The 22,174-nt window shown below is 50.2% G+C and overlaps 2 long non-coding RNA genes across 2 annotated transcripts; both read left to right on the top strand.

Annotated features, from left to right (window-relative positions):
- The first annotated feature begins 3,437 nt into the window (after window positions 1–3,437).
- LOC125155778 (uncharacterized) lies at window positions 3,438–16,196 on the top strand. The gene is made up of 3 exons (XR_007148349.1): window positions 3,438–3,606; window positions 4,762–4,814; window positions 15,772–16,196. It is a non-coding gene; the product is annotated as an uncharacterized LOC125155778 (long non-coding RNA).
- A 1,792-nt stretch (window positions 16,197–17,988) lies between these two features.
- On the top strand, window positions 17,989–21,967 carry LOC125155779 (uncharacterized). The gene is made up of 3 exons (XR_007148350.1): window positions 17,989–18,536; window positions 19,700–19,896; window positions 21,095–21,967. It is a non-coding gene; the product is annotated as an uncharacterized LOC125155779 (long non-coding RNA).
- The last annotated feature ends 207 nt before the right edge of the window (window positions 21,968–22,174 follow it).

The following is a 22,174-nucleotide window of genomic DNA, read 5'->3' as shown; positions in this document are numbered from 1 at the left end:
TGCCCACCTCCTACCTCATCAGTCATTTACACTTTAGTGAGATCAAGGATGTGTATCCCATTACTGTCTCTAAGGTTATGAGTTGAATTGTGGCACCCAAAAGATATATTGAAGGCCTAATTTTCCAGTACCTCAGAATGTGACCTTATTTGGAAATAAAGTCACTGCAGATGTAATTTAGTTCAGATAAGGTCATACTAGAGTAGGGAGCACTCTTGGTGCAATATGATTGGTGTCCTTGTAAGAGAGGGACGCCGAGGATTGCTGGAAACCCCTCACAGCTAGGAAGAGGCAAGGGAAGATCCTCCCCTAGAGGGAGTATGACCCTGCCAGCACCCTGATTTCAGACGTCCGGCCTCCGGAACTGTGAGAGAACAAATTTCTGTTGCTTTAAGCCACCCAGGCTGTGGCACTTAGTTATGGCAACCTGAGGAAGCCAATGCCAGGGATATTATCTTTCTTAGAGACGTTCTTCTAATTGCGATGCTCTGTTTTGGGGGCATCCTGGAGCTGCATGAGAATTCAGAAGGGTCTCTTTCTCTCCACGGCCAGGGTATGCTTACTTCCGGGGAGTTGGGCAGCGGGGGAAGAGCCCAGCTGGACCTCCGCCCCACTGCTGGGTGGGGTTTGGCTGCAGACCCCGAGTGTGGGTTTGGGAAGAGGAAGATGCAGGGGTGTCAGTCCTGGGCTGTGGCAGAGAGGGCAGATGAGGGGGACCTAAAGCTTGAGGACATCAGATGCCCAAACCTTGCCTTTTATTTATCTGAAGATACAACTGTCCATAGCTTTTAATTATTGAGCCTTTCTCTGTGCAGGTCTGTTCGCAGGTCAGGGACACAGAGTGATCAAAACAGAGTGCCCTTCAAACAAACACTTGCATGCAAATACTCATTGCAACATCACTTAAAATAGTGGAAGTTACAAACGACCCAAATGTCCATCAGCTGACCAATGGCTAAAGAAAACGCGGCATATCCATACGTGGAGTAGTATCCAGCCATGAAAGAAACAGAATAGTGCTTTGATCTACAACACGCATGGGCCTCGAAAACATTATGGTAAGTGAAAGAAGTCAGACACAAAAAGCCACATGTGGTATGGTCCCGTTTATATGAAATGTCCACAGTCCACGGAGACAGAAAGCACATTAGTGATTGCCAGGGGCTGTGTGTGGGAGGAACGGACAGTGACTGGTTAATGGGTCCGGAGTTTCCTTTTGAGGTGATGAGAATGTTCTGAAACTCGGTGGTGGTGATGGTTGTACAATCTTGTAAAAGTATGAAATGTCACGGAATTGTACACCTTAAATGGTAGATTTTATGTTATTTTACCACAGGTATACACGAAACCCAGAGTTCCTGCCCCTGCATTCAAGTGAGAGGAGACAGATGATTAACAAATAAATATATATTTAAGGTAAGTGCTGTGAAGACAAAGCAGACAGGCTAAGGTACAGAGAGTGACAGGGAGGTGCTATTCTAGCCAGCGGTTGGCCTTTCTGAGCAGGATGCCGGTGGGAAAGCTGAGGAAATGGCCAAGAGGGGACCCTTCAGCCCATGGAAGCAGAAAGGGCAAAGACCCTGAGGCAGAATCAGGCCAAGGGTATTGGGAATCGAGCTGCAGAAAGAGGGGCATGCAAGTGATGAGATAAGGGGAGAAGAGGCAGGAGGCCGGAGTGGGGGTTGGGGGGCTGGAAGAGCCTGTTGTCCGGAGTGCCCCGGGACCCTGAGGAACCCAGGCAGGATAGTGAAGGGAGCAAGCGTAGACGCCAGGAGGCTGTTGCATGGGCATTCATGTCTGCAGAATGAACAGGCCCAGGAGACTGTAAGGCTTGCTTTGGATGTCAAGCAATCTAATGAGAGCTCTACCAGGGGCATCACCTGTCTGGGTGACCATGCAGCACAATCTCGACTAAGGTGATATATAACCAGGTGAGGAGTTTTTGCTTTCTGAGTGCATTGCCTAGGTGTGTTTATTTTTCATTCAGGTTCATATTGAGCAACATAGTGTATTTCACATAGTGGGTCTCCTGCCATCCCCCTGCCTGGGGCTCCCTGGCCCCATCACCCTGCTTTGTCCTTCCCCGTTGCACTTATCACTGCCCCACACGGGTATATATGTAGCTGTCATGGTTAATTTCCATGTCAGCTTGGCTTGGCTGTTGTACCTGGTTATTCAATCAAACACTAACCTACTGCTGTTGTGAAGGCATTTTATGCATGTGGGAACATGTACAATCCGTTAACTTTAAGGAAGGAGATGCTCGTTCTAGCTTGGGTGGGCCTCACCTAATCAGTTGAAAGGTCTTAACTGCAAAACTGAAATTTCCCAGGGGAAGAAGAAATTCTGCCTCAAGACTGCAGCCTCAGCACCAGCCTGAGTTTCCAGCCTGCTAGCCTACCCTACAGATTTCACTTGCCAGTCCCCACAATCACATGAACCAATTCCTTGAAATAAATCTCTCTATACCCATACGTATACATGCACACATACGTATTTCCTACTGGTTCCATTTGTCTGGAGAACCCTGACCGATGTGTTATCTCACTATTTACCACCCCCCCCCCCTCCAGATGCAAGTGCAAGGACTTGCCTGTTTTCTTCCTAGCTGTGTCCCCCAGAACAGTGCATGGCAATAGGTCAGTTGTTAGTGTCTAATGGGTAGTTCTTCATAATTCGTGTTTATTTGTGTGGTTGTTGGATCCGTTTGAAAATCAACAGAGAAAGAAAAAAAAAAAAGAGGGGGGAAGAAAAGAGGCACGTGAGTCTTATCTGAGCTGGGGATTTCCTTGTGGGGCCCAGGGCTGTGGGTCCTGCTGTTGAGTGGGTGTCTGTTTGCAGCTGAGGAAAAGGTGCGCCTGGGAAGAGAGGTTGCAAATTTAAACTCAAGTTCAGATTCTCCTAGCAACGGTGCACGCCCTCCGGCTGCTGGCTGGCGTAACCCAAGCACCAAACACAGTGCCGCTGGGGCAGGTCCTGTTGCTAGGAGAACAATGACTCCTGCTCGGATGGAGGGGCGAACAGAGTGGGTGTTGCCCTTTGTTTCCCAAGTAATTGTTTTAAAGCAAGGTGTGCCAGGAGCCAGCAGTGGGGGAATGAGGAACAAGGCTTGAGCCCTGATTTTTGTTTTTTTGTTTGCTTAGGAACTAGTGGTTAGTGCAAAGCCTCTTGTTTGAGAATATATCCCGAATGGGTTTGCAATTAGGGACAGAATCTGTAGGAGCTGAGGAAGCAACCAATTCCCCATACTGTTTGGTTCTCAGCCTCCACAGGCCATCTGCGTCGGAGCAACAAGTGTGGGATTGGGGGTGGGGTGGAGGAATGAAAAGGATCAAGCTGGCTTTGGTTGGGGCGGGGAGGGATTTGGGTTTCCAGATTTTGTGTTTCTTTAAATACATTCACAGACCATCCTGATCTCAATCCTGTACGGCGCCGTGAGGTTGGGGCATGGGAGAAGAGGAGGAGGGGGGCCATGTTCCCTTCATGACCTCCTTTTACATGTGTTCCCTCCAACTGGTCACCACCCTGTGTCACCACTTGCACTTTGCAAAAGCGGAAGCTGATGCAGAAGGCGTGAGAAGTCGGAGGAAGAGACAAAGCTGAGAGGTGGGTCCAGCTCTGTCCCATTCCCAAACCACCTTCTTTCTCCTCGGCTGCCGAGGTGCAATGGGTCATCATCTGATGTAGGCTTGGAGGGGGACACCTGGGGCCCTGTTTTGGGGCTATTTTCTGAGGGGATGTCCTTCAGAAAATACATTCAAGTTCCTTTCTAGAGAAGCCTCTGCTTCAGGAGTAGGTCACACAGTAGGCTGTGTTCATTGAACAGATTTTATTTTCCTCTTGGGCATTTGGAAAGACTATTCCTGAGCTTCCAGGGCAGTAAGGTGGTGTTATGGGACTGAGCTCCTGGCCAACCCTAGAGGCTAAACAGACACACACCCCTGTCCAGCACGGTCCTAAAGTCTGTCTTCCTAAAACTTCCGTGTGCTTTCCTCCAACCTTCTGGGTGGGTGCAGAGGACCCGGGTGGGACCCCAAGGCCCAGGAAGATGGTGGAGCCACTAGGAAGGAGCCTGGTTTTCTGAATGATTTCATGAAGCAGAATATCCCTCCCCCTGACATATAGGATTACGAATGAAAAACAAGCCTGTGTTGTATTGAGCCCTTGGCTTGGGAGACTGTATGTTACAGCAGTCAGGCTATGGTGATTCCTATATAGCGTATAGGAGGGTGTGGGATGACACCATTTTTGTTGAGGTCACCTGGCTGGCTCGGTAGGAAGAGCATGTGAGTCTTGATCTCAGAGTTGTGAGTTTGAGCCCCATGTTGGGTATGCAGATTACTTAAAAATAAAATCTTAAAAAAAATCATTTTTGTTGGAGGAGGGGAGAGCGTGATATTTGGCAGAGGTGTTTCCATAAGTAGGTGGGGAGGGGCCTCCTGCTGGCAGAGGGCTCTGGTTTAATTAGCCACCCTAGACTGGGAAGAGGGAGCCAATGTGTGTGAGCGTGTGTGTGTGTGTGTGTGTGTGTGTGTGTGTGTGTGTACTGAAGTAAGCACCTTCTGATGAGGCCCTTTCTGAACTAAAGAAAATAATTATAATAATAGTTAACAGTAATAATAATAGCACCTAAAGGTAATAATTATAATAAAAGTTAATCTTGTATCACATACTCACTTTTCCAAGTGCTTTACATGGATTATTTTGTTTAGTCTTCATCCCAATGAAGTAGGAACTATTAATGTCATCCCCATTTTATAGGTGAGGAAACTGAGGCCAACAAAGATGCAGAACTTTCCCAGTGTCACCAGAACGTAAGTGGCGGAGCCAGGACTGGAGGACTGGAGGAAAGGTGTGCTGGCGATCGAGCCGGCTGTCTGTCTTTCTAGAATGTGCTCTAACCCTTCTTGAGGGTGAGGAATTCTTCCCCACCTCATTGTCTAGAACAAAGGCAGAAGTAATTTGGGAGGCTTAGGTGTCCCAGGTTGGTAAGGAAGCCATGCAATTTATCTTGTCTGAGAAGATGCCCTCTGGAATGTTTCCAGGAATGTTTGGCAAGGGGGCTCTGGGGGGAGGGGAGCAGGACAGCTGGGGAGGGGAGGGGCCGGCATGTGTTCATTGCAGGTTTAAAGAGAGGGTGTTGGCTAGACCCACGCTCAGGCAGAGGGAGGCCAAGGGAGCCGAAGGCGCTGGACACGGACTCCTCGGAGCCCAATACTTACCAGGATGCTCCAGGTCGCCTGCAGAGCAGGCTCTCGGTAGCAGGACCCCTGGCTGTCCTTTCTGCGCAGTGTCCTAGGAAGGACAGGTCCAGCAGGCAGAAAACCCAACGGGCACATCTTTATAGCTTATATGAGAGGTGCTCAGAGTTTGTTGATTGCACGTCACAAATATTGGTAAAAGGCCTTCCGTGCGCCAGGAGATGTACTAGATGCTGGGGATGCCACAGTGAGCAAAACGACACGGCCCTTGCCTTCACGAGGCCTTCAGTCTGGATTCCAGATGCTGAATGTGGTGCTGGAGGGTGAGCCGGAGGTCATAGGCACCACAGAGGTGGGCTGTGGTGGGGAGGGGGCTCAGAGGAGGAGAGTCTGGAATCCTCTCCAAAGCCAAGCCCTGCCATCTGACTGGGGAGGCTCTGTTTCCCTGCAAGTGTTTTCAGACAGCTGGAGACTGTGGGTAGCTGTAGTCTGGCTTTAAGCACTGATAAGTGCATTTCAGAGGTGGGTGAGGCAGAGGGAAGGGGGCCTCAGTGGGCTGGCTTCCCCAAGAGGGAGCCACAAGGGGAGCTCTTGACTGGGAATGTGGATAATTCTTTTTTAGGACCAGCAGAAACTATGCCCAAAACAGGCCCTTTCCATATTTGATGTCACTTTGGGGTCTCCATTAGATTTGCTTAGTGCCACAGGCATTCCGATGGACCCGAAGTCTTGCATTAAGCTAGGAAAACCATTATCACTGGTTGGTCTGGAGCCCAGAGATAGGATTTGCTGTCTGGGGGCACTGCATGGAGGCAGCCTCCCTCAGCCGCGGACTCTAGCGCTTTCTTGAGCAGGAACATTCCATGGTGTAAGCGTTTTCTCTTTGACTGATGTGTTCAGAGAGGGAGCAGCCCAGCTGGGCTTGCGGCTGTGTCCCCCGTTAATTTAAGCCAGCTCAGGAATGCAGAATCTCCCTCATTTTCATGTTCCCTGTAAGCTCTGGGACTCCCACACACTCTACATGTTAAGTTTAGCACGACCTGTATAACTCACAGGTGAGTGGGCCAATTTCTGAAAATATCCCTTCTGCTCTCCTCTCTCCTGAGCTCCAGCCCTCTGTTCCTGGCTGCTTTCCGGATGTCCCGCCACACTTCAAAATCAGCGTGTCCTTCCTTCACTCAACCATCATTTATAAAGAGTCTTCTCTGGACCAGGGCCTGCTAGGGGCGGGAGATAGAGTCAAAGAAGAGATGCCACCCACTGTGGTGTGGAGAGTCTGTTTAACTGGTCACCTGCTTCCTCCACTAGACCCAGCATGCCATGTGAGCAGGGGCCGCACTCACTCCCCAGTATGTTCTCAGGCACTAGAACATAATAAGTGCCCAATAAACATTGTTGCTTCCATGTTAAATAAACACCTGTCCTCAAAAGGCTTCGGGGTGATGGGGAAACGGAGCAGTGAACCAGCAATTGTAGTTCACGCAGCACCAGTGTTAGGGAGGAGGTAAGCAAGAGGGGATTTAGCTAAGCCCTTGAGGTGGGGCTCAGGGGTGGCTTCCTGGAGGAGGCAGTGCTTGAGCTGAGACTGGAAGTGGAAGCGAGAGACACTCTGGATATTGATGGAAAGCCGTGCTGGCATGGACTGGAGGCGGGTCCTGGGGCAGCTGTAGGAGGTGAGGTAGAGAGGCCCAGGGGCAGGTGGCCAAGCTTACGTTCGGCAAACCAGCCCCACCTTCCCTGACCTCCTGTTTTTGGTGGAGGGCACCCCTGTCGTCCTGGAGACCCTTCTGGCAACCCTCCACAGTCTGTCTTCTCTCTTCTTTTGGGTTCTAGTCCTCTGGGTTCTGTGCTTGCCCTCCCCCCCTGGCGCCCCTGCTCTGGTTCCACTGCCCCGCCCTTACCTTCTGCTTGTCTGGGTCACCATACAGGCCACCTGACTGGTCCTCCTGCCCTTGTCTGGTTTGGCTCCAATCTATCCCATGCACTTCTGCCAGATTCTTCTTTCTAGAGCTCAGTCCTGACCACAGCCCTCTTTGCTCAGTAGCTTTCAGTGGCTCCAGGTGCCTTACTAAATTAGGGGGAAATGTCTTGTCCCAGCATTTCAGGACTCCAGCCTGTAGCATCTACCTAACTTTCCAGAATCTTCTTCCATTGTTCACATTCATGCAGCCAGCACCAAACTGGACTCTTGACGCTTCTCCAACCACAGCCAAGTTCCTTCTGCCTGGAATGCCTATTCCCATGTCCCCAAATGTCTGTGGGGTCCTATATACCTTTCAAGGCCAATCTTAAACTCTGCTCTCTCTGTGAGGCCTTTCCCAACTTTCTGACATTCTAGCTCTTACCTTGAATTGTAGCACAGTCTAACTCTAACCTACCTGCTGAACTGCTTCTTCCGGAGCATGGGGTATTATTATTAAAGGTATTGGCAGTAGGAGGGGACTAATAATGTGTTATGGCCAGAGGACCCAGGCAGACCTAAAAACCCGGCAAGCACTGCCCACAAAGTCTCAGATGGTGACCTAGAGTAAGAGGAGTGAAGAAAGAAGAGTCACACCTGATAGCACACCCCACTTGGCAAACTGGGATGAGCCTGGGGGCCTTGTTCTCTCCAAATTTCTGCTCTTTCTGTGCTCTGGCCAGTCATATAGAAGAACAAGGGAGAGAGCCTGGGCCACCGAATTGTACCAACTGAATGGAAGGGAGGGCCAGGCCAGCCACTCCCCAGTCCACATTTTAGGAATAGTGACCACACCCACTGGCAGATATGGGCCAATCACTGCCCTTGTATATGACTGGTCAGATGAGCATTGCCTCTCCTTAGGACAGAATGACAGGGGAGGCGTGCAGGGAGGGAGTCCTGAGAGAGCATCTTGTCTTGCCTAGGAAGTCTCCCAATACCCAGCACAGCACTGAACACCGGGTGCAAGTGATGGGGACTTGTTGAATTAATGAGAAACGAGTACTGCCAGCATGAGCTGGGGGATGGTCTGGGTCTGCCCCTGCTTCAGGGTCCAGACCTGGAACCTCTGGTCAGGGTGGAAACTGACCTCAGAGGGAGCCCTCTCCCTGCCTCCATACAAGTACACACACACACACACACACACACACACACACAGCAATACTCAACAAATGCTGACGACCCACTGGGCTTGGAGGCTTCAGGGACAATGTCTATCAAGGTTCACATCCAAAGATTCTGGAAGATTCTCTGTAAGATCATCAAGAAGAAAGAGATGTTGCATGGCAGCATATGAGCTAAGGGGAAGAGAAGCCTGAGAAGCAGACTCAATCAGGACAAAATCCCTGGGAAGTGGAAACACATGGGCTGTGAGGACAATGAGTGTGACCTCTCTGGCTAGGGAGAGAGGACAAGAGGGGAAGGGAGAAGGGGACCAGTAGGACCTGCATAGGGTCCCTCTAGCAAAGGGGACTTTGAAGAGGTGTCTTTACCGGAGGAACTGAAATGCCAAACTCATGTGTGCCCTGACAGGTGCTGGACCTCTGGCCAGCCTGCCCCAATCCTCTCTCCTAAAGCAGATCTTCTTACCCTGCCCGTAGTATAGAGGCTGTGGATAAATGTGGTTGGCTCACTGCTCCATTTTGGGGTGGAGTCTGGGGCCAGGCTGCTTCTGATTTCTCTCCCTGACTCTGATGTCAACTCTTATCCTGCCTAGAGGCTCCAGGTGCTGGACTCTGAAGTGGGGACAGCTTTGTTTCTGTGACACTGAACCAATGGTCAGGAGGCCTGGACTCCACCTCTGAGATCCGAATGGGACCAGCGGGTAGATTTGTTCTTATACAGGGGATATGCCTCTGCAGGTAGACTAGGGAAGGTGTTCCTGCAATCTGGATGGCCACCACTGCCAGGGACATCACTGGCCAAGGTCAGGTCCCGTGATTCTGCGATTCTACCTTTGAAGTGGTTCTGAGTAGGATCCTAGACAACTCTTTTGGCTCCTCCTTCATCTTCCAAATGTTTTAGGGGATCATAATGCCTATTCCACTGGTTTCCTAAAGAGCGAGCTCCCTTCTATATAGTTAAATCATCAAGACATTCTTGATCATTTAAATTTCCCATATGGAACCTTGCAATTTTGGATCTCAGCTCTGTGTTCCTTTCTTTCCCCTCCAAAAAGAAATGTCTCATCTGAGGAGTTTTTAATTGTCAGGACTTGAGGAACCTTAAGCAAGTGTATTTGTAAAGGCCTGTCGTCACATGGTTACTTACTAAAGTCCTATGGATCAGACACTTTGAATGATGATGGTTTTGTCCTTCCAAATGCATTCCTCGGCATTCTGTCCTTTGAGTGTCACACACGCCACGTGGGGGGAGTTAGGAGGTGTTTATTTTGATCATCCTTTTTCTCAGGTGTGGAAATGCAGGCACAGGCTGGTGGAATGGAGGTGGGAGGAGCTGGGATAGGAATCTGGACTCTCCAAGCACCACTGATCTGGAGGGAAGCTGCTCCTGGCCTCAGCGCCACGACAGCCCTCTGTCTTGGTCTCCTCAGCAGCCCAGGGCCCAGGGGAGGCAGGGATGTCAGGGAGCCTCAGTTTTCAGCCAAGTATTCTCTGGTGGGAGGAGAAGCCTGAGGTAGGGTGGGGGGATGTGAAAGCGCCCCTGCAGACAGCCCTGCCAAGGGATCACTGCTTTCCCGGCCGAATTAATTACTCCCAGTGATCTAGAGCCTACCACTAGGCTTTTTGGTGCTATTCTTTCCACCCACCCTGTTTCCCTTTCTTTTGCATTCTTTCCCTTTGCCCCTGCCGAGGCCTCCTCTGGACCTCCAGGCTCTGCAGACCTGCTCTGCCGTCGATTCTGCAATTCGCCACTGGGTGGCGCAGCTGGCCGCGGTGTGTGGGCTCGGGTCACAGCTCAAAGCTCCAGGCGCATGTCCGGCCTACTGCCTGCCCAGGCCCCCAGCAGGCAGTGGGGCTCCTGGGGGCGCTGGGGAGGGGAGGTGAAGCGAAGGGAGCATTTTTCGGAACCTGGAGGGGGGGGGGGGCGGCTCCCGGTCTGTGGGGGCCTGGCGGGGCAGAACAAGGCTCGGGTTCGCTTAAAGAGAGAGAAGTGGGTGGCTTGGGATATTGGGAGGTGGGGCAGGGTAGGGTAGGGAGGGGTGAGAAGGAAGAGGCTCAACTCTCTTCCCCCCCCCCCCCCTCCCCGGGGTTTCTCCCCTCTCTGGAATAGAATGGGCTGGAAAATTGCATTTGAACAGAGGAGAAAACGTCTTTGCCTACTGGAGGAGCGACCTGGAGGTGGGGTTGGGGGAGGCGGGGAGGGAAGGGAGTAGTGGAGGGGGGTGACTTCCCTATCTGTTTAACAAACACACAGCACTCACTATGTGCCAGACACTTCACATACACTCCAACAACATTTTCCTTTCTCTACCTTACTGTATTGTAAAAACACATATATATCACATATTAAGGTATAAAATATGTTAATTGACTGTGTATGTTACTGGTGAAGTTTCCAGTCAACAGTAGGTTATTAGTAGTTAAGTTTGGGGGGAGTCAGAAGTTATATGTGGATTTCAACTGCATGGGGGTTGATGCCTGAACCCTTTGTGTTGTTCAAGGATCAACTGGATTGAAAATGCCTCACTGGCTGGGAAACTTTGTTAGCTAATCACAAATGGTGCTTGACCTTGGGCTGGTTGCTTATCCTTTATAGTTGTTCTGAGAACCAAATGAGACCATTCACGTAAACAGCTTAGAACAGTGAGTGCTCAGCAAACGTTGATGAGATACAAACTCTTTAAAAAAAATTTTTTTTTAACATTTATTTATTTTTGAGAGAGAGAGAGAGAGTTGGGGAGGGGCAGAGAGAGACAGAGGGAGACACAGAATCCAAAGCAAGCTTCAGGCTCTGAGCTGTCAGCACAGAGCCTAACATGGGGCTTGAACCCACAAACTGCGAGATCATGTCCTGAGCTGAAGTCGGACACTGAACTAACTGAACCCCCCAGGCTCCCGGGTACAAACTGTTCATAGCAGCCTGGACAAGGGGGAAACATAGCTCATCATTCATTCCAGGTCCACCATTCCTTGTCTGCCTTTCTGGTGTCCAAAAAGCTCTGAAAGCCCAAAGCTTTTCTATTTGCAAAACTGATTTAGTGGCAAAACCTAACCTGAGCTTATGCTGACCTGCTTGTAGTCTTTATATATCCCACTCAGTGTCAGTGTTCACTTCACTGCAGGGGCGCCTAGGCGGCTCAGTTAGTTGAGCCTCCGACTTCAGCTCAGGTCGTGATCTCACGGTTTGTGAGTTCGAGCCCTTTGTAGGGCTTTTTGCTGATAGTGTGGAGCCTGCTTGGGATTCTCTGTCTCCCTCTCTCTCTGTCTCTCTCCTGCTCTCTCTCTTTCTCTCTCTCTCTCTAAATAAATATAAGTAGGGGCGCCTGGGTGGCTCAGTCGGTTAAGCATCCGACTTCGGCTCAGGTCATGATCTCAGTCCGTGAGTTCGAGCCCTGCGTCAGGCTCTGTGCTGACAGCTCAGAGCCTGGAGCCTGCTTCTGATTCTGTGTCTCCCTCTCTCTCTGCCCCTCCCCTGTTCATGCTCTGTCTCTCTCTGTCTCAAAAATAAATAAAACGTTAAAAAAATAAAAAATAAATAAATATAAGTAAATAAATACATAAATATTAAAAAATATATATAGGTCCTCACTGCAACTGAGGATTGTTTGGCTAGAATTGACTCGAAATGTTCTTGTAGCACCATGACTGGATAAAAGGGTCACCAACAATCAATATAGAAAGTGGTATTATTGGAGTAATTGCAAAATAAGCATCATCTACCTCCCTCGGCTTGCTTCCGTTTCTTCCTGCGAAATGTGGATAACAACAGCAACACTCATGGAGCACCCTCTGGGTCCTAGACAAAGTTCCAAATACTCTACATACTATTTTACATTACTCATGCCATTCTCACAATAACATAAGTTATAACATCCCCATTTTACAGATGAGGACACTGAGGTGCAGAGAAAAATAATTAGCCCAAGTGTATCCAGCTACCCGATGGTGGATCTGAGGTTTGAGGTTTGAACCTGGCAGTCTGGCTCCAGAGCACAGGTTCTAATAACAGTAGTTCCTCTACTTCCTGCTTCCCTTTTTCTCAGCTGTGGACATGCTAATTACTAATCAATCGAATTCATTCCTTTAAGTAGCATACTATTAGTATATTGGGAAGTAATGTGGTCTAGTTGCCTTTTCTTCTGTTACTAATCTGCCCATCCATCCATTCATCTGCCCTCCCTTCCTTCCTTCCTTCCTTCCTTCCTTCCTTCCTTCCATCCTTCCATCCTTCCTTCCATCCATCCATCCATCCATCCATCCATCCATCCATCCATCTGAGATTAATGCAGTGTAAATAGTTACAAGAATACCTCCTATCCACTGTGAGCCTCTAGCCTCAATGAACATGACTTATCTCATCAGTATAAAATGGCATCATAATATTTACCTTGCAGGCTGCTTATATTAAATGAGCTGTTTTATGTGTGATGTCTAGCCTGGAGTTCATATTACTCTATGTAGTTGAAAGAGACATAATTACATTGAAGAAATCCTACAACTGGTAGAACTACACATTTCATGAGTGCTCCCACCTTCACATTTATTGTAAATCAGTTATATTTTAGTCTTTAAAAATTTAATCCTGCTGCACCCTGGGAGAAGATACTCCTCCAAATGTTGAACTGACTAAGGGACCCACATCCACCTTGGCCACCCACCCCCTTCCTGTGATAGAGGGAGCCATCTGCCTGTCGGCTGGCAGGGATTTGGGCACGATGGAGTGGCCTAGTCTCCTTCCCTTCCTGATCTCCCTGTTGACAAGTCTGAGTAGCTTTTTCCTGGAAGAAGAAGGTAGAAGGCTTTGGGAGGGGGCTGGCCCTTCCTTCTCCAAGGAGGCAGTGGAGAGCATCAGGGAGGGAAGTTGGACTGGCTCTGGTGGTAGCTGAAATACGTATTCGTTTTGAGAGAGTGTTCCAACAGCAAGGCCAGGGGCAGCATTTAGAAATTTTTAGTCTTCTGTACTTCTGATCCTGGGTATGGTGGGAGAGTGGAGGCAGGCAGCCTTTGCCAGAGAGAGCTTGGCACTCAGGCTCCTGCCATCTGGGTTGTGAATGTTGTGCGTGTGTGTGTATGTGTGTGTCTCTATGTGTGTCTCTTTGTATGTGTGTTCTTTCCAGAGACAGACTCTCTGGCCAGATGTCAGAAGCTCTCAAACCAGGGACAAAGGAGTCCCTGATCCACTGTCTCCCCATCCATACCCCCAATCCCACCACTTCCCTCAAGTTAATTGTAGAACAGATTACAATTCAAAAGAGGTTGAACTTTCATACATTTGTTGCTTTGCCTCTATTATCCAGGTAATAAGATTTTAAAAGATAGTCCATGGGCCACCTGGGTGGTTCAGTCGGTTGAGCCTCTGACTTTGGCTCAGGTCATGATCTCATGGTTCGTGAGTTCGAGCCCCATGTTGGGCTCGCTGCTGTCAGCCTGTCAGTGAGGAGCCTGCTTCTGATCCTCTGTCCCCTTCTCTCTCTGCCCCTCCCCTGTGTCCATTCTCTCTCAAAAAATAAAGCATTACAAAATTAAAAGATAGTCCATATTACATAATAATTAGCGGTCAAACAAAGACACAAACCATAACATAAGACAAACCAACCACGAACAGGTTCAAGTTATCTGTTGCAGTGACCTCCTCTGTGCCCTAGGAAGGAGGCTGATGTTTCTGGATTCCTCTCTGCAGTCACGGACGGGGTGGGATGTAGGGAGCTGCAGTGTTGGTCAAGAGTTCAGGATGACCATTGGCTTGCTGCTGGCTGGTGGGTCCTACACAAAGTTGAGCTGGAAGACTGGCTGGCTTTCACCGAAAGACACAGAAGCCACATCTATGTGAAGGCATGGGAGGAAGGGGCTCGATGAAGGGATACTGATGGAGAAGCCCACTGGAGACACTTTGAAGGACTCAGAGGCAGGGGTACCCCAGGTTCCCCATGTGGAGCCCATCTTGGATCATCTGAGCTATTAACTCAGCCGGAGAGGAGTGACCTGTGGCTTCTGGAGTCTGTGGAGCAGAGGGCGTACCCTAGGAATAAAAAGTCATTTGCCTACTCTTGTGAACAGCAAGGCTCATGGAACCATTTGAGCTTGCAAGTGTAGCTGTAGGAGGAACTTGCAGTCACTGAACAAGCACTCGTTGATTATCTAGGCCCCCTGCTTCACCCTGGAGATCCCGTGAGTCACGCATTTAACAAATACTGAGCACGTACCTGTGGCAGTGCTTTCTGGGTGCTGAAGGTACAGCAGTGCACAAACAGAATCAGATTATAACCCTGTTGTCACCGAGTCTGCCTCCTGGTGGGGCGACGCAGATCATAAATGAGTAAAATCTATGTATGGCATGTTGGCTGGAGAAAGGTGTCTGGAGAAGGAATGTTGGGGGAAGATTGTACAATTTAAAAAATTTTTTTTCAACGTTTATTTATTTTTGGGACAGAGAGAGACAGAGCATGAACGGGGGAGGGGCAGAGAGAGAGGGAGACACAGAATCGGAAACAGGCTCCAGGCTCTGAGCCATCAGCCCAGAGCCTGACGCAGGGCTCGAACTCCCGGACCGCGAGATCGTGACCTGGCTGAAGTCGGACGTTTAACCGACTGCGCCACCCAGGCGCCCCTGTGCAATTTTAAATGGAGTGGCAAATAAAGTCCTTACTGAGAAGGTGATGCTAAGATGAAGATGAGAAGGAGCCTTGTAAGTACCTAGTGAAAGAGTGGGTCAGGCAGGGGACATGATATGTGCAAAGACCCTGTGGCAGAGGAGACCAGTAATGCCAGAGCAGAGGGTGAACAGGCAGAACGGCAGGAGATGACACTTAGGGAGAGGTGGATCGTGCAGGACCTTGTGGGTTATTTCCAGGCCTTTGTTATGATCTTGATGAGAGATGGAAAGCTGTTGGGCCATTTCTAGCACTGAAGTGACTTAGGGTTTTGTAGGATCACTTTTCCTGGGTTTTTGAACAGAGACTGAAATAGTTTTGGTCTCAGCGATGGCAGTGTGGCGGGATGGTCCTCAGGAGCAGGAGACCAGGTCCTTCGCGGCAGATATGAGCATGGGGACTTGCTCCTGTCCGAGCCTGTCTGATACAACGGGCTGTTGAGAGTAGGTGCCTGGGGAAGGGCCGTCGGATGAAGAGACAGCAAGGTAACCTCACAAACACTCTGTAACACAAGGAAAGAAACCTGCAGCGTCTGTAATATAATTCCATTTATTTAAAATTGCACATGTCTGTGTGCAAGAAGCATGAGGGATGTGAAAGCTGGTCATCAAAAGCAGGCAGTGATTATGTCTGGGTGGCAGGCGATCCTGACTTTCTCCCCCCTCCCAATACCTTCCTGTAGAGTTTAAATTTTTTTTTAGTAATAAGCAGCTATTATTTATATAACCACGAAAAAAACCCAACAGAGCTATTTTCATTGTGGGAGAATAAAAGAAAATCAGTGTGATTACTGAAGATTTTGTGGATTGTTCTGTTAATATATTTTGTCTTCCCAGGCCCTCAAGTAACCAGCCTCAAAAGCAGGATGCAGCTAATTGAATGGGACGGTGATGATTCCTTCTTCAGTTGGTCAAACAGCTAAATCCGCCTTCGAACCTGCGGCCGCGCAGCTCCCGTGACGTCCGTTTCTGCCTGTTTCGGGTTTGGGGGATGTGCAGCCACACACCTTCCCTGTCTGTGCTCCAAGCCCACTAACAGCCCGTTCACACCGCTCCAAGTTCATTACTGCAGAGAGGTGGGAGCACGTAAGGGGAGTGAACCGGAGACTCAGGACTCAACTGCACCAGGCACCCGATGAAAAGTGAAGAAGCAGGACGCCCGGCCGGCTCAGTTAAGTGCCCGATCCTTGATTTCTGCTTGGGTCATGATGCCAGAGTTGTGGGACTGAGCCGTGCGTCAGGCTCTGGACTGAGCATGGAGCCTGCTTAAGATTCTCTCCCTCTGCCCCCTCCCCCGCTTGCATGCTCTCTCTTTAAAATAAAATTAAGGAAAAAGTGAAGAAGCAATAAAAGGAGTGAGTGCCACTGCCTAGTAATTGTGGGACTCAAAGCAACAACTGGCCCCGGCCCCCACCCCCTTTCAAGGAGAAAGTCTTCAAATAGCAGAGGGAGGAGGGGGGAGGAGGAGGAAGGGAGGGGAGGAGGAGGGGAGCAGGGCCTACTTCTCTGACCCCTGTTTCCCCGCAGAGTCACCTCACGTGAATTATTAAGCCCCGAACAAGCTGAGGAAACAGTTTTCTGCAAGCAGGGATTCTGGGAAAATGTGAAGACCCGAGCCGAATTAGCCCTACGTGTTGTTCTAATGCGTGTTTAACTGTGTGGTTTTTGCACGTTTAACGCGTTAAGTGTGTGTATAAATATCTTTGAAAGCCCAAAGTCCCAGGGTCTCCCACGGAGGCCACTGTGAGGACTGCACAGGTTTCCTGCATTCCTGAGTCTTTGAGGCCCCGCTCCCTGGGGACTCTGCACAGAGAAGGAGGCCAGAGCCTGCAGGTGAGGGCGCCCTGGGTCCCTCTGCCAGATACCTGGGGGTGAGTTACAGGTGTCCCCTGAGCAGCAGATCCACACCAAGGGTTACCAAGGCAACACCTGCTCCTCCTGGGACAAGAGAGGAAGGGAGTGCTGACAGAGTAGGATTGCATGAGCTGCCTTTCCAGAGGGATCTGGGCTAAAAATACCCATGCAGTTGGCACTTGCTGGGTTTCGGGAGCCTCTGCCTCATGTCTGGCTCCTGGTGTTCTGACCCTCCAGTGCAGGGTGCAGGACCACGGGGGTGTGGAGGGCAGGCGCTTGAGAAAACCCCTGATGGCCTTACCGTGGCGTGGGGGCCTGAGTCAGAGCTGGGGTGAAGAAGAGGAGGGACATTGTCTTCCTGGCAGACGCAGGGCCTGTCTTGTTTGCCTGCACCGGAAGTCAATAGGTTGGTCACTCCTGGGCAGTCCACCTAGGGTAATCAAACCGCTGGCTGCTCCTGAGGGCACCGGAGACCGGTACAGAATGCTCTTGAACTTGCCCGCCCTTCCTGAGAGGTCCCTGCCAGCCTGGGATTTGCTGGCCCGGGGCTTCCTGGCTCCTTGGGTCCCACACTGCAGGGGCACGCACTGAAGCAGAGAAATGAGCTCGGACCCCTGCTCTTCCCAAGCTTCCAGTCCGTGCTTCTGAAGGCAGCCTTCATGCTGGGCCTATGTACACAGACCGGGAGAGCTGAGGTCTGCGCTCAGCTTCAGTGTGTCCTGGGATTTGGACATCTGGGAATCTCTGGGCATCAAGGACCTCTGAGGCTGGCTGTTGAACAACCTGTGTGCCCTGCAGGTAGGTGAGGTGAGACTTGAGGCCCCCCGGGCAGTGCTCAGATAGGCAACTATGCAGCCATCAGAGAGCCCACCTGGGTCATGCAGAGTCCCCCCACCCCCACCCACCTCTAGAGTGATGCTCCTCAAACTTCATGTGCCAGAGAATCACTGTGTGCTTGTCAAAATGCAGGTTCTGACTCAGCAGGTCTTTGTGGGGCCTGAACTCTGTATTTCTTTTTCTTTTTTTTAGTTTATTTATTTTGAGAGAGAAAGAGCAAACAGGGCAGGGAGGGGGAGAGAGAGAGAGAGAGAGAGAGAGAGAGAGAGAGAATCCCAAGCAGGCTCCACACTGTCAACACAGAGCTCAATATGGGGCTCGAACCCCACAAACCTGGAGATCATGACCTGAGCCGAGATCAAGAGTCCCACACCTGACTGACTGAGCCACCCAGGTGCCCCTGAGACTCTGTATTTCTAATAATGTCCTGGGTGGTACCCATTTTGCATTTCTGAACATGAGGAAGGCTTAAGGGCAGTGGTTTTTAAACAGGGGAGCAAATTCGTGGAGGCGCTTTAAAACTTCAGATTCCTGGGCCCCGTCTGTGACTTCCTGAACTGGTCATCACATGGCAAGATGTCAGAAAAGCTAACCGGTGATTTGAATCAGGACTTTTGATTTGCAACCACTGCCCTCGAGCCTTCAGTGGATGGCTACACATGGGAGAATGCCTCCTCAAAACAATGTGGTCCAAACATTTCTCTATTTTTAGTAAGATTTGCCCTTTGCAAGCCTGGCCTACCATCACTCACTCCTCAGCAAATATTTATTAAGTCTCTTCTGTGTTACCATAAAGGTTTATTCTTTCTTTTCTTGCTGGACAGATAGACGGCAGATGACAGACTCTGTTTCATGCCTCCAAGGCTGCAGAGCTGAATCAGAGAAACCTCCAGAGGCTTAAGGTTCACTAGGTTGGTTTCCTTACATGGTTACAGAGCTACTAATGTGTTCTTAATGAGCTGCCATTTACTTATGCAAATAGCGGGGCACAGATGCCAGGCGGATTAGGGCTCAGCAGAGAGGCATGCCTCTGAATATTGCTTATGTGTTAACACAGGAGTCCCTGTCCTTTCGGATCGACTGTGCTTTTTGTCTTTAATGCTGCTGTGTGGGCAGTGTGTGTGTGCATACGTGCATATGTGTGCGTGTTAGGGGGTCTCACCAAGCCGCCCTGGCATGAAGACATCTCTACCAGCCAGAGTTCCTGGTGGGAGTCACAGACCTCCCCCTGCCCACATCTGCCTCGAGCCTGGCGGAAGACCACTGCCGAAGACCTGTGAGGGAGGAGGGGCAGGGGCCGTTGAGCAACGTGGCATAATGGGCTCGCTGGATCCAAGCAGTGCTGTGAATTTCACTTCTGGTCATCATGAACAACTTTTAGCAAAGGTTCCCTTGTATCTTGTCAAAGGACCCCTCTCCCCCCACGAAAAAACCCCAAAACCAAAACACAAAAACAGCACCCACCCACCCACCCCCTCGCCCCCAAAACAAAAACCATGAAACAAAGCACTGTGTTTATTACTCTTCTGTTCTCGCGAGAGACCTCCCCGTCACATGAGAGCAGGCGCTGCTCGGACGTGATGGTGTGCCGTCTCTGAGCGTGTAGCTGTGGCCTTGGCACTGTTATCTTCGCTGGCACAAGGGAGCAGCTTGCAGGGGCTGCTGACATTTGGTACCACACCAGGCACTGTCCAAACAGAACCGAATAGGCCTCTCTCCTCATTTCTCAGAGCTTTTGGAACATGTATCAGAAAGCAAAAATCTGTCCAAACAGGCATGGCGTTCTGGGGCGAGTCAGTGCCACGTTTCTGATGTGCTTCTAGGCCTGTCTGCCCTGGCATCTTATTGGCATTGTTTTGCTGGCACTCCTTTTCTCCAGCAATAACTGCTTTGCTTGGATACCTTTGTGCTCACTGCAGACTCTCCCCGCCTGGCTGGCCTGCTCCTTAACCTGGTGGGAAATGCCCGCTGCTGAAGACTCACTGATGTTGCCACGTGAGGCTCTTTGTATTCCCTCCTGAGACGTCACACTCGTAGCTTACCCTTCCTGTCCCCACATCCCATGCCTCCGCAGGTCCTTACCCATCCCTTTCCCTCTCTGTGGCTGACACTTCTCTGCGTGAGCCTGTGCAGCTCCTTCCTGGGAACCTCGCCTGGCAGGGACCGTTGGCCCCCATGGCAGCCGGGAGGATGAAAGCATTTTTTGGTCTGTGCCTGTTCCCTCCAGCCCGGGAGTCCCCTCTTTGAGGAGAGCTGTGACTCCTGAGTGGGGTGAGTGTTCTGTCACCTGCTACTCCCGGGAGGGAAGGCGGTGTGGTATGGTGGGTGGCAGGAGGGCAGCCTGGCAGAGGGCAGTGTGGGTTTCAGCCTTGGCACTCACTTGAGTTGTAGACATAAATCACCTTGTCGCTTGGGTCTCAGTTTCTCACCTGCAAAATGGGGGAGGTTGGTCTGGTCTTATCTGGCCCATACTGATTCAAAAAAAGCAAAAAACAAGAACAAAGCAAACAAACCCACTTGGCTTGACATTTGAAAATCCGAGGTTTCATATAAAAGTAGGGATTTTTCCCTTATCTAGAAAAATCGGCATATTTGGCCACATCACCGCCTCCTGGCAACAATTGGCTGCAGCTGGGCAACAATTGGCTGCCCCTTTTGTAGGCTGTGCTCTGCAGTTGGGTCCGCTTTGGGGCTCCCTCCTGACAACAGCCCTCCTCACTCCATTGCTTTATGTATTAGGTCTTCTAGGCACATCTATTAATTTTTCAGGGCTGCCGTAACAAATTACCACAAACTAACTACAGAAATGCATCCTTTTGTAGTTCTGGAGGCCAGAAGTGTGAACTCAAGGTGCGGGCAGAGCCACGTTCCCTCAGAAGGCTCTAGGAGAATCTTCCTCGCCTCTTCCTTGCTTCCAGTGGTTGCTGGCAGTCCTTGGCACTCCTTGACTTATAGATGCGTTACTCCCACCTCTGCCTCTGTTGTCACGTGGCCTTCTCTCCGTGGGTCCATGTGTTTCTTTATTTTTTAATTTTTTTTAACGTTTATTTATTTTTGAGACAGAGACAGAGCATGAACGGGGGAGGGTCAGAGAGAGAGGGAGACACAGAATCTGAAACAGGCTCCAGGCTCTGAGCTGTCAGCACAGAGCCCGACGCGGGGCTCAAACTCACGGACCGCAAGATCATGACCTGAGCCAAAGTCGGACACTTAACCGACTGAGCCACCCAGGCGCCCCATCCATGTGTTTCTTTATAAGGGCTCTAGTCACTGGATTAGGGCCCAGCTTAATAAGTATGATCACGTCTGAACTGGATTACATTTGCAAAGACCCTATTTCCAAATAAGGTCACATTCTGAGGGGGCTGGGGGACATGAATTTTGGGGGACGTCATCCAACCCAGTGTAGCCTGTGGGCTGGCAATGTTTGGTCTAGCTGTGTTAACCGTCCTCCGACTTCTGTCCTCAGGTTCCTTCCTCCGGGTGGCATTTTCACGGCTCCTTCACCTCTCTGGATGTGAACAGGAGGCACCACAATCTTCTGGTCTTGGTTTGGCTGCTTCAAGGGCCACCTTGTGGACAGTCACTGCTCTTCTGGATATTTCGTTTGTGTGCGTCCTGGCAGGACAACAGAAGCGCCCTGGGCTGTGGTGGGAGCGTTCTGAGAATGGGATGCACTCTCTGTGCCTGGTCAGATGCAGCTCTCCGTGGTGCTGTCTCCGAACAGCCCCTTCCTTGACTTGTATTTTATTTTAGCACTTCCTCCTAAATTGCAGTGAAGTGTGAACTCACCTGTTTCCTCTCTGGACTCTGAGCTCCATGAGGTCAAAGGCTGTGCTTTTACTCCAGAGATTCAGCCAGGAGAATGGTAGACCCTTAGTAGATGTTTGCTGAGCAGAGGATACTTCAGGGAGCTCACCAAGTCCATACTCAGGGTGGGTCCCGGCCCCTCCAGACAACTTGCCCCCTCTTTCATGTCACTCTTGGCCCAAAGCTGCTGTTTTACTTTCCTGAATGCCCCAGTTTCTGACTCTTCCATGGTCTACCCAGCCTCGATGGGTGGACAGTTGAGAAGAGATGAGGATCTGGGTTTTTCCTTGTTAGTCCTTCTCACCGCCAAGTCTGGTATTGTATGTGTTTTGGAGTTTCCTTCTCCAAACCTTCAATCCTGTTGAATAGAAAAATTTTACTTAATTTCAGGAGGGCATTTTCCTTCAGATCGGTCTCCAGAGGTGGGATGATGCCCATGGTCTGCCTAACCCCAGCAGATTTCATGTCCTTTGTTAAGGAGACTCAGTTTCCCCATCTTCTTCTGTGTACATGCTGTCTTAAGGTTTTTTTTTTCCCCCCAATAAACATCTATTGAGTTCTGATCATGGGCCACGTTATGTTCCTGTTCCTAGGAATAAAGTAGTGAATGAATGAATATGGGCCATTGTCATGGAGTATTACTTGATTTAGACAATGACAGCTGCTGTAGAAAGCTCAACACATGGACCTATGACAGTATCTGTCAGGAGGACCTGATCAGCCCTGAGAGCTAAGGAAG

This window comes from Prionailurus viverrinus, chromosome F1 (genome assembly GCF_022837055.1).
Source record: "Prionailurus viverrinus isolate Anna chromosome F1, UM_Priviv_1.0, whole genome shotgun sequence".
NCBI classification, from domain to species: domain Eukaryota; kingdom Metazoa; phylum Chordata; class Mammalia; order Carnivora; family Felidae; genus Prionailurus; species Prionailurus viverrinus.
The sequence above is the reverse complement of the archived record's forward strand: the minus strand, read 5'-3'. Positions and strand labels throughout refer to the sequence as shown.